The sequence below is a fragment of the Aulostomus chinensis genome, chromosome 9 (assembly GCF_037954235.1).
Source record: "Aulostomus chinensis isolate RoL2024-O1b breed Wild chromosome 9, RoL_Achi_v1.0, whole genome shotgun sequence".
NCBI lineage: Eukaryota > Metazoa > Chordata > Actinopteri > Syngnathiformes > Aulostomidae > Aulostomus > Aulostomus chinensis.
Window position 1 is genome coordinate 15418338 of NC_141328.1, and position 10289 is coordinate 15428626.

Consider the following 10289-nt stretch of genomic DNA (forward strand, 5'->3'; position numbering starts at 1 on the left):
ATTGAATTGAACTTCCAGACACTGGGAAGGATGTCTTTTTCTCTTTTTTTTAACCTTCCCTGTTATAACTATGAAAGAGAAACTGCACAAGCAAAAACGGTGGAATATACACACACATTCACACATATATATATATATATATATATATATATATATATATACACATATATATATATATATATATATATATATATATATATATATATGTAAAACTCTCTCTCCCTCCACCACTGTCTCTTCATCTCTGACATCAACCTCTTTACAGCTCACACCACACCACAACCACAGACCCGAGCCACTCATGCTGTGTGAACAGTTCGGTTGTGAGTCAAGGCTTCAGTCAGTGAAAGTTCAAAAGCAGCCCACTCTCTGTCAAATGGAAATCCACTGGAGGGAGAATTTTTGCCTTTGCAGGGCCAACTGAAAGACACAGACAGAGTAGAAAAAGATTAACTGCAGTGCTGAAGTATTAACCGTTGACCAGAAAGGAGGAGAATAAATATCTCTGCAGTGTGACTCAAATCAAAAGAGAACTGTATAATCAAAAATGCAACTTCTAAGTTATTTGTCGTGCATTGAAATTTTTTTGCTCCCTGAAATCTAAACAGTGATTTATCAAATTAATGGTCACTCTGTATAGTGACACCTTTTTGCCTTCAATACAGTGAAATCACAAAAATGTTTTTGCAACCAAGAGTAGTAGTATAGCTAATAAGCAGGTGAACAGGGAGAAGAGGCAGTGAGTTACGTGCCAAGAAACACGTTACTCGTTTGCCCAAGTTCAGCACACCCCTTGACTTGGTGGTGTGGAATCACATTTTATTTTGAGAAAACATGGGAACGCTTCAGAGGTGACAGGGACGAGACTCAGAGGAGTATATTGGTCTCTGTACTCAGCAGCTCACAGATATCTGTTTCAGACTCATCTTCAGAAGGCATGGCTCAGAGGTAGAGTGGCCGTCTTGCATCCAAAGTGTTGCTGGTCCGATCCTGTGTTTCCCCGATGACCATGCTGAAGTGCCCTTGATCAAGATACGAAACCTGTAATTACCTCTGATGAATAGGTAGGCACCTTATAGGACAGCCTGTGTGTGTGTGTGTGTGCGCGCGCGCGCGACTGAGGCAACACTGTAAAATGCTTTGAATACTGTCATGACATAAAAGCACGATATCAAAATGTTAACAGAGAATTGATCTGGTTCCCAATTCATATTTATAAGGAAATTAAGAATGCTTCATTTTGATTGATTGATTGAATTTGATTCGTTGATCGTTTTTTTTTTTCCTCAGTCGATGTGAGGGTCTAAGGGGAGAGGATGTTGTTATGATGCCATGTGAAGCCCTTTGAGACAAACTGTTTGTGAAAACGGGCCATACAAATAAAATTGCCTTGCCTTGCCCATTAAATAGTAAAATAGACCCTTTCTTGATTTTATTTGAGGTTATAATAAATGGAAATCAGGTATTGAAATATGTGACTGAAGATCTTATTCTCAATTTTACTTTTTGGGACCCAGAAGCTGCTTCCATGAGCTTTACAGTCACTTTTGGAGGGGTGCATTCAAAAAGTAATTCCTTATATGTATTTGTGTATATTCTCAGTCATCCAGGTCATCATAATTCTAAAGAATAATCAGTTTATGCAACTGGACTCACCTCTTGTAATTCTTTATATATTCCTTGCATAGGGTGGCACATTGGTGCAGTGGTTAGCACTGTCGCCTCACAGCAAGAAGGTTCGAGTCCCAGCTTGGGCACGGGGTCTTCCTGTGTGGAGTCTCCATGTTCTCCCTGTGCCTGTGTGGGTTCTCTCTGGTACTCCAGCTTCCTCCCACAGTCCAAAGACATGGAAATGGGGACTGGGCTGATTGATACTCTAAATTGACCATAGGTGTGACTGTGAGTGAGAATGGTTGTCTGTCTCTATGTGTTGGCCCTGTGATGGACTGGTGACCTGTCCAGGGTGAACCAACACATAGAGACAGACAACCATTCACACTCACACCTACAGTCAATTTAGAGTATCAATCAGCCTCGTCCCCTCTTGATGTCTTTGGACTGTGGGAGGAAGCTGGAGTACCAGAGAGAACCCACACAGGAACAGGGAGAACATGGAGACTCACACAGAAAGATCCTGTGATGGAGCCAGGACTCGAACCAGGAACCTTCTTGCTGTGAGGTGACAGTGCTGACCACTGCACCACCGTGCTGCCCCAAAACAAAAGCTGCACAGGGTAAAAAAAAAGAAATTATAAACTCAAGCCCAACAAATATAATAGCAATGATTACTAGTACTAACTGAAGTACTTGAACTATTAAGCCATTAACACAAAAGGATGACCCTTATGCATTGCATCAAGCTGTGATGCAGAATAAAGAGTGACAATAAACAATGAATAAAGTGCGCATTAAACAGGGGGCAGTGCAATACAGAAAAGGACTCAAATGATATAGTGGGGATAGTGTGGGTGGTGGACGCCTCCAATGGTCTCCATTATGCCAAACAATCCAGCATGGAGCGGGGGGCTCTCTGCATCTAAATATCTCTCTCCATCTATCTCTCTCTCTCTATATATATGTGGGGATTCCTCCCCCATAAACTCCCTGCCTTCCTGCTCCCTCTGCTGCATGAGGAGTGGGCGTGGCTCCGACAGCTGCACACCTGAGAGGAATCACGATCACCCACCAACAAAACCGGCTCGTGGAGGCTTCACCCTTGTCAGTGGATTCCACGTCTTCTGTGGTTTGTTGGCCCTCTTAGAAGCTTCTTACTACTTACGCTAAGCAAGCTTGATCTCCTTGGAGTATTCTGGCCTAGGCCATTAAAATATGTATGTTGCTGTTGCCCAAGTGTTCATCGGCTCTCTGATCGTTGCGTCGCGGTCTCTCCTTGGAACTCAGCTGAGTCTTTCCGAGCTGCATGGGTTACTCCGAGACAGCAGGGGGCATCCGAGGAAAGGGAGAGGATGGGGCAGAATGAAGCCCCTCGGGGGAGTGAAACCGGCCAGCAGAGGGAGCCCTCCTGCCATGACTCGCTGCTCTCTCTCTGGCCCTCTCTTAACCTATTATCTAACCTAATGCGTAGTGATATTAGATCCTCGAGAGAGGTAGGTTCATCCCGAGTTGCCAATTCGTCTTTCAGACCCTCAGACAGTCTCTTTAGAAAGATGGCCTTGGGAGCCTGGTTATCCCACCCACACTCATAGGCTAGAATCTGGAATTGTACTGAATACCAGGCTACCGTTTGTGAACCCTGATTGAGGAACAACATTTAGCAGTCTCCTGTCCCTGAACGGGGTGGTCAAACCTTGCGAAAATGGGACTTAAATTGCGAAAAAGAACTCTACACAGGCGAGCCCCCCTCCCAAGGGGCAGTGGCCCATTTAGCTGCATTACCCCTGAGCAGATTGACCATATACGCTGTTTTTGCCTCATCCGACGAATAACTGGAGGGCTGTAGCCTAAACACTAACTCGCAGTTCAATAGGAATCGCCCATAGGACCCAAAATCCCCAGTGTAAGGCTCTGGTGGAGACACAAAAGGTTCTCTACACGGTTGGGGGGTATGAGAGAAAGAAGCAGGATCTGAGGCAGCAGGAGTACTCACAGGGGAAGCTGAAGGGAGCTGTAGTGACAGTTCACTGAGCCGAGTGTGGAGTTGAACCACCTGACGAGAGAGTTCATCCAGAGAGCCAGCTACGCTACGTAACACGCCTTCGTGCTGTCCCAACAGGGCTCCTTGGTTGGAGATGGCCTCTGACATCCTGTCCGATTTCGCTGGATCCATTTCGTTGGGCCAGTGGATTACTGTGATGGTATGAAACCGGGGGTTGTAGTGGAGGATCCAAGAGCTAAAATCGGAGGCGGGTTGAGGGTGCAATAGAAATGGATTTATTAAACAAGGTGGAAACTGTAAGGTGATGTGTTGAGGAGGGCCGGTGTGGTGTGGGCTCGTGGAGGCACTGCAAAGAGAGAAGACAAGCAGAGAGCCGATGAACACTTGGGCAACATAAATATTTTAATGGCCTAGGCCAGAATACTCCAAGAAGGAGCTCAAGCTTGCTTAGCGTAAGTAGTAAGAAGCTTCTTAGAGGGCCAACAAACCACAGAAGACATGGAATCCACTGGCAAGGGTGAAGTCTCCACAAGCCGGTTTTGTAGGTGGGTGATGATCGTGATTCCTCTCAGGTGTGCAGCTGTCGGAGCCACGCCCACTCCTCATGCAGCAGAGGGAGCAGGAAGGCAGGGAGTTTATGGGGGAGGAATCCCCACAATATACACATTTCAAAGATCAATACCATTTAGAACTTGTTTCTATGTTGCATTTATCATTCAAATATTATGTCACAAATGTCTGTAAGACATTTTTCTTCAAATAAATTCAGTCAATTAGAATGGTAGTGACTATCCTTTTTTTCATTTTGGCGTTTTCTCTCATGCTCCTTGACTAGTAGAGCTTGTATGTCCTCTATCTGCATATATGTGTGTGTGTGTGTGTGTGCGCGTGTGTGTGTCTGTGTGTTACCTGATTTTCACAGCCGGGGCCTAGTCCCACAGGAGTGCTGCTTCATCAAGTCTGGTAGTGGGTAGCAAAGGGCATCATCATTAGATTAGTCTCTGATCACTCTCCCTGAGTAATTATCCTCCTGCCCATGATCCTGCAGCAAGCAGACTTAATTGATTTAATGGAGTGTGTGCTCACTCACTGTCTCTACATCTCTGTCACCTCCCAACCCTGCCTTCAAGAGCACATTTCCTTCCATCAGAGTTCAGGATTCAATTTCAGAGTCAATGAGGTGAAAGGGTCGTGCACTAGAAAACGGATTCCAACATGAATAGTTTTGTCTCATTTTTTTTCCTCTTGTGTTAACACTGTCACAGCTCATCTGCTTTTTAATTTCTCCTGATATAAATTAGCACACTCCTTCATGTCAGTTCACTACAACATCTAATTTCAGGCCACATGTTATTGCTGAAATGTTGGACATTAAGAAATAGAGTTTGAGAGGGTGTGATATTTTAATGAACCCTAAAAATACCAGAATATATTGATCAATTCAGCATGGAGCCCTCTTTGATTGGGTTTTCTTATCAGAGGTGGCTGGTGCTAAAATATTTTTTGAAGGCCAATCAACACTGGCGTTGCCCACCTGATAGCTGTTTAAATTAAATGTCCACTTACTCACAATCATACAAAGGTTTTTATTCTGTTTTTTCCAGAATTGAGGATGTATTCCCCATGTCCCTTTATCTGTCTTTAAATCAATTTGGGATTTTAATGTTTTAAAGATGCAAACAATAAATTTAATATATTTGCACAGAAAAACAAAACAACTCTTAAAAACAGCATTTGTAATGCTAGTGGTTGGGAGGTGGCTGCAGAAGGACCTAAATGCTAAGATGACAGGAAGGTTGAACTCAAAAGCACCTAAAAATGTATTAGACTGGCGAGAAGCATGTGGGATGAGCAGCAGTCACCAGTCTGTTCTCCGTGAACAACATCGTCAAGACACTCTCCTTGGAAATGTTTTCTGAGAAACGTTTGAGAAGCACTTCACAGCTTCCCCTATGATTGCGGCGTGGTGATGAGGATTTTTAGGCATTCGCACTACAACCACAGGCTTTGAACTCATCCTTGCTGTGGACTAAGCTCTGTTCCCAGCTTGCTTGAATTCAGGTAGGTCCTTCAGGGTGTTTCCCCGTTACGTCTTCAGGAACTGCATTGATGTTCCCTTTGAACATGTCCCCGTGCAGTAAGGTGGACCTGATGAGATGGATTGTGAAGATGAAGTGATCCCTGGCATGCTGCAGTATGTGGTATTGCATATCTACAAAGCGAATAATAACCCAGCCATCCATCCATTTTCTTCCGCTTATCCTGTTAAGGGTCGCAGGGGGGCTGGAGCCTATCCCAGCGGCTTACGGGCGAGAGGTGGGGTTCACCCTGGACAGGTCGCCAGTCCATCACAGGGCCAACACATAGAGACAGACAACCATTCACACTCACAGTCACACCTACGGTCAATTTAGAGTATCAATCAGCCTCGTCCCCTCTTGATGTCTTTGGACTGTGGGAGGAAGCTGGAGTACCAGAGAGAACCCACACAGGAACAGGAGAATATGCAGACTCCACACACTCCACATAAAATAATGATAATCATAATAAATTGACAAAATACCCATTTCACCTTCTGAATGACATCACAACTGGTTCAAAGGTGGAGGACTCACGAATGCACAACTCAAGCTCATGTCAGTAAAAGCAGTGTAGTACTCATGAAACACCGTGGGGAGGTTGAACATGAGAATTTGGGAACATAGTACAAACTGGCAGCGTGAGGGAGGATTACCGGGGTTCGTATAGCAAGACACGAGGTGATGAGACACAGGTGTGCTTAACAGATTTGAGTCAAACAAGATAACATTGGGTTGTATTCGCATTAATGTAACTCACAAGGTAATTGTGTGTTCGAATGGCACAGCTAACCTTTTACAAGGGAACCACATTAAGCGTGTCAAAGTTTCAAGAGTTTGAAAGAGTTTTCTAGGCAAAGTTAGTAAGCAATTTAAGATAAAAGCGGAGATCTTACTGGGGAAAAAAAGTGTTAACTGCACCATCTGGAGTTAAAAGTGGCTTCTGATTGAAGCAAATGATTTATTCTGCCAATCCAACTTGTTTGGAATTGAATCAAATGTAAATAAGGTTGCCTGTCCAGGGTGTGCCCAGCCTCTCGCCCGTTGACGCTGGGATAGGCTCCAGCCCCCCCGTGACCCTTAATGTGTAGGAATAAGCGGAAGATGACGATGGATAGACGATGGATGGTAAATAAGGTTGTTACAAGTGGATGAGACGGAAGCAGGCTGGATACTAAATTTGTGTGGTGTGCTGTGGAGGAGGAATAGAACCATATTCAAATTAACAGCAGCAGGCACCAAGCACATATGTGGAATGGAGATTTATCAGCAAAATCTTAAGAAAAAACAAAATGTGTAAGGACTACCTAAGCTGAAACAACTTACCGTTAACATAACCAGCAACTGCAAGGAAGGTGATCAGACGGACACAAAGAACGGCTGGAAAACTGATCAAGTGATCTGAGAATGACTGAAAGAAAGAACCAAACTGATCAACAAAAGCAACTTTTTTTTTTTTTTTCCTTTTTCTGGCGTTCACATGGACATTAAAGATGGCTACTAACCCTTTGGGTCATTGACTGACTGTGGCACCTCATTTCACTTCTTTACATGAATGTGTAAGAAGTAACGCTGAAAGAGATTTTTTTTTTTCCTGAGCTCAGGACATCTGTTTGTGAGTAAAGGCGAAATACACTAAATTAAAGCAATCTTTAATGTTCATTGTTCAGGAGCCCGTTCACCTTGTGGAGGACCACTTGCTAGATGGTATCAGCCAAGCAAGTCAGTACTCAGGCTGGCTGAGGTGCACAGCAATCTTGAGAGGTTGGATGCTACTCACTCTGTTTTACATATTATATCATATGCTGGATGAATTGAAACTCACATCCACCCAAATTCTGCACTGTCTGCTCAAGCCTTGGCAGTCCCCTGTGGTTCAGGGTCACGATGTTCTCAAGTATGGTGGGGGAAGAGAGAAATACACCTTTATACAGAACACATCTTTGCTGCTTTAGTTCAAATGCAATAAAAGTGCCTCGTAGCATGTGTTGCTAGGATATGTTGTTTCCTGCTAATTTGTTGTTAAACATTTGCAGCCATGTTTTGCAGGAACGTCAAAAAACTAAAGGAAAAGACACGGAGATAAGAAAGTGCAGTCGGTTGTAATATTATATTGAAGAGGCAGCTGACTTGCAGAGAAATAATAAAGACAGAAGGAGTGACAAGCCCCGTTCACGACAGTGATAATAACATATTTGCTTGCCAAAATAAATCGCCCCCTTGAGAAAATGCAATTCCTCCTTGCAAATGCGTTTCCCTCAGCAGTTGTCTTGACTTCACAACAGATTGTTTGCCTGTTGTAACTATAAGATTGTGCTTGAATGCTAATTTACAGGTAATTTACCTTAAGCCTCCAACCAGCCTCAGATGCACTGTGCAGGATATTCTAATGCCTCCTCTTCTCCCCCTTCCTCTCATCATTGTTCCCTCCTTTTCATGCTCTTTGAATGGTCTGACATTTTCCTGATGTTTTCACCATTCTGAATCTATATGTGTTTACAGTAACCTTTGGATTAGCCTCTAGGTGTGCGGCAGAACACACAGAATAACGTATTCTATCAGCCTCCTGTTGGATGATGAATTTACTGGTATGTGATTGTCTTTGGCATACTGAATGGCTTGTTTAAAGATAGAGTCTGTAGAGAGGCAGATGTCAGGTATCAGTGGTGTCAGCAGTCATGAAGCTCATATGGCTGGGGGCTAATGTTTGACCTTATTGCTGCTTAATGAACCGCTAAGAGACAATCAGTGCCATTTGCCCACCTCTCTGGATCCAGGATGAATTACTAGCACGCTGCTGCCACGTCGCTTTGCACTCAACGCGCCAAACTAAACCTTTAACTGGGAAGGCAAACAGTGCTCCCTGCAGAGCAATAGCAGTGACTTCATTCGCTGATGTAATTAAATGTACAGCATAAGCACAAACAAGCATGAACACAGGCGTGCATGCACAAACAAATCTGCACAGTCATTCACACAAGCACTAGCTTAGCAAAATGAGATAATGAGGCACAGTGCAATTACCGAAATCGGAGAGGCAGGTTTGGGCATATTCAGCCCTGCGTGGTGCATGCTTGCTAACATGGCATGCTAATTGGCTGGATCACAAGAACACGCAGAGACAAAAGCAGCCTGAGGGAGCAGATTGAGACGGGCCCTGAAGGGTTAGATACATAAAGACTGGCGGCAGTAACCTCTACGTCAATCACTTTATGACTAAGGACAGAATGTGTGCTGGCAGGCAGCACTTAATTTGGAAATTAATGGGCCATGGGATTTTTTTTTTCTACCACTTAAGATACTTTGCTGCACCATTGCGGTTACCTTTATCCTGCCCTCTCCGTGCCTCTGTTTTACGGCTCTTCAGACACCAAGGATGAGGAGACCTTGCATACGCTGCAGTTAATATATGGCTAATTTGATTAAATACTGCATCCTTCTTGCTGGACAGACAGGAAGTTGCCTGAGCACATCCTCAGGGGTGTGCTACGAAACAAGTTGGATAGAGCCAATCTTTCTTTGTGTTAACTAGCGCAACAAAAGTCAGAGTCGCAGTCAAAGATAATGAGTATCAAAACTGTTGTTACTAATGTGCTCTGTCAACCCAGGCCCTCTTCTTCACATGCAAAGGGCCATTTTGTGCATCAAGTCCTTTATAATGAAGATATAAGTTAGAAAAGTAAGATATAAATAAGAAAAAAATGAAAATTTAACAATATTTGCAAGATTTAAAAAAAAAATGTCATAGTAAAATTACAACCATTAGCAAAATTTGACATTTGGTATGAAAATTGCGATTAGCTGACCAAAAACCCATGCTTGCTTTCTTAACAAAAGACGATGTGTCAAATTGCTTTCATACCTCTTCTTGAAAATGGAAGCTCCCACACTAGTGTGATGTTCATCGTTTTTCCAATCTACCACTATGCTACCGCATTTTTAACCCAGGTCACAATGGTGGTACTTGGAGTTTTCCTTTTTTCCAAGGTGATGTTGCTATTGAAGCAGTTCTGAAAGGACTCAAGTAAATAACTGCTCTAAAAGTACAACAGGGTTGTATGGAGGCAGATTGAGCAGATAACATCTTAAAAAGTGACCTGTTAACCCTAAAATATATATTTCCAGCAGAATATTTTTTTGAACTTGACATAAAAAATATCTGGCTAAACTATAACTCATCTCAGGTACTTGTACTAACTACCTTTTAATTCAACATTACTCGTTTCTAAATTTGTCTGCTTGTATTTATAGTTATCAGTTGGTTACATGTGCAGCACTTTTCTTCAGAGGAAATTATTATTTTACAGGTTCTAATACTCTCTTTTTCTTGGAACTCATTTAGGCATTACAGATAAACTATGACAGGTGGAGAAACTAATTACCATTATGTAGACATTTTGCCGAAAAATACTCTCAATGTGTACAAAATAAACGGATTAACTGTTGGATATAGATGGCAATGATTCTGAATCTTGAGAAGTGGACACATACAAATACTGAGTTATTATTTAAGTTCATCACATTAAATCTATATTGTATGATAAAAAACTAAACTGTTAGGTGAGATATTCTACAGAGTTGACAAAATACGAAAA

At 42.9% G+C, this 10289-nt stretch overlaps 1 long non-coding RNA gene across 1 annotated transcript; it reads right to left on the bottom strand.

The window, feature by feature from the left end:
- Window positions 1-223: 223 nt before the first annotated feature.
- LOC147256040 (uncharacterized) lies at window positions 224-3974 on the bottom strand. Its single transcript, XR_015117731.1, has 3 exons — window positions 3608-3974; window positions 906-1022; window positions 224-420 (listed from the first exon to the last, which is right to left on the bottom strand). It is a non-coding gene; the product is annotated as an uncharacterized LOC147256040 (long non-coding RNA).
- Between the last annotated feature and the right edge of the window lie 6315 nt (window positions 3975-10289).